A 2,411-nucleotide genomic window follows, 5' to 3' on the forward strand; every position below is an offset into this window, starting at 1 on the left:
AGTTGGTGGGAGATACTGAGCGATGGCAAGGTACAGCAGAACAAGGAAGGGTGAGGCAGGGTAAGGCAGGGTTAGGCAAGGTGAGGAAGGTGATTCTGAGCAAGGCAGGTCAGGCAGGGTGGAGTGCAGAAAGATCAAGTGATAAGAGAACAGGCGTGAAACAAGAAACACCCAGAGAGTACAAATCACGCGCCCTCAGTTGATCTACGGGCCACACATGGACTGCCCTGCGACCTGGGCGTATGATCGACTGTTCTCCAAATCCAATTATTGCAACCTTGTCTGAGCCTCAACCCTTCAGCCAAGTTTAGCCCAAACTGCATATCTGGCTGAGATGACCTTGCCGGGTTACTTTGACCTTTAACCTATTTACAAGTATCTCACAATCGATTCTATTAATCTTCACCAGACCATCAGTCTTTCACCAATTTTCTTCCAAACTGAATCATAACTGTTAGAACTGCTAGAAAGATAAATTCAGACTTTTGATCTTGCCTTATGTCCCTGGCCTCTGACTGACTGCTCTTAAGTTGACTCACTTAATTCTTGCCTTGCCCTCAACCATGTCACGAAGTCTGATTCTAAATCGGGCCAATACTGTTTAAGGTGCTTACCTCGGCCATGTAACGTTGCCCTTTGACCTACTGTTCTCAAGAACAACGTCACCTCCTGGGACGACCCTCATTCCTTCCACCAAGTCTGGTTCAAATATGATCACACATGAGCCATGTTGATCACAGTCACACACGCACGAGCGCATTAAAAAAAAAAAAAAAAAAAAAAATAAACAAAGCTCTCGCTAAGTGAGTGCGGTTGTAAATAGCCAGAACAACCTCGGAGCAGGTCGGCCGTCACTTTAACAACTCTCCGGCTCTGGTTTAAAAACCTCCTCATTCTCCCCTCCTGCTTCCCTTCCAATCCATCTCACGCCTTTCATTTCCTCTCCCTCTCCCTCCCTCTGTACCCGTGCCAGCAGGGGGTCCCATCCTTCACCATGTCAACTCCTCTAGTTGCCCCTAGTGTGCTCCATCTTTCAGAGCAAGTCAGAGGCTAGAGCTGCACCACCACAGCTCAGAGAGTGTGTGTGTGTGTGTGTGTGTGTGTGTGTGTGTGTGTGTGTGTGTGTGTGTGTGTGTGTGTGTGTGTGTGTGTGTGTGTGTGTGTGTGTGTAATTAAGAATGACTACATTTACTTAACATTTAACTTCGCCATTATCTTACATCTGTCTGAATTTTCTGCGTCATCCCTGGGGTAGGTAGGGTCCAGAAACCAAATATGGGAAATAAATATATATAAATAAATCTAGAACTAAGTGTCCAGTACCTCTCCTCATTCCAGCCTCAATTATGTTAGGCTCTATAGAACAACGTACAGTAATTCCTGTACTTGAAATAATTTAAGGCAGTGTACCACGTTGAGTACACCGCTTCCCGTCCGATCAGCGAAGTTAAGCAACGTTGGGTCTGGTTAGTACTTGGATGGGTGACCGCCTGGGAACACCAGATGCTGTTGGCATAACGTTCTCCCTACGTGTCAAGTGGGGTTGGTGGAGGATTAGTGCCCCTCCCTGTAAAACAATTAACTCTGAGCCCTGGGCCACCCCGTTTGGGATACATGGCGTCTGGCAATGGATGGATGGATGGTGAAATAAAACACATACACCATTCCTAACCACAGCCTAGCATCAGCTCCTACACCATATCCATAATGTTTCATCTTTTCTTAATGCACAATACACGAAGGCCATGGACAATCACAGATATATCACACTCTCGTCTTACTCCAGCGATTATTGTAAACCAATTATTTTACTTCTCACCCAACATCACACATGCTTTTCTACCCTCCATAAAGTTCTTCACCATTGACTTATACGGTGGCTGGAAAAAATATCTCAAAATAAAAGTTCTTCGTGCCATCTGTATCACACACACACACACACACACACACACACACACACACACACACAAATTCTGATAACCACTCCTACATACATGCCAAGTATATCTCCTTCAGGCATTGAATAAACCTCCACTCGTGTTTACACCTTGAGAGAAGAGGCAGCTGTGGAATAACATCACCTTAAGCCAACATGGACAAGCCAGTGGTCCTTTCTGGGTCCCTATTTGGCGCAGGGTAATTCTGGCTCACCTCTCACAGTCCACAATTTAGCCGTCAACTTTGTGTGTCATTAAGTGAGGTAGCGGCGTTTTGGGCAGCACTACAACCTGTAATTCTAACCACTATGAATAAACTCCAACTAATCCTTCTGCTTACTCTGTTAATCTTTTCTCTCCGTTGGGCTCCTCCGATCACACCCTTATTACCTTAACCTGTCCTATCACTCCGGTACGGCCTGTGGACCCTCCAGGGAAACGTCGTCTGTGGCATTTTGAAGCAGCGGATTGGGA

General features: G+C 46.0%; 1 pseudogene; it reads left to right on the forward strand.

Moving 5' to 3' along the window:
- Window positions 1–1,400: 1,400 nt before the first annotated feature.
- LOC145399090 (5S ribosomal RNA) lies at window positions 1,401–1,515 on the forward strand (annotated as a pseudogene).
- The last annotated feature ends 896 nt before the right edge of the window (window positions 1,516–2,411 follow it).

Source organism: Coenobita brevimanus, chromosome 5 (assembly GCF_032717465.1).
Source record: "Coenobita brevimanus isolate Jiangsu-jjx chromosome 5, ASM3271746v2, whole genome shotgun sequence".
Lineage (NCBI taxonomy): Eukaryota > Metazoa > Arthropoda > Malacostraca > Decapoda > Coenobitidae > Coenobita > Coenobita brevimanus.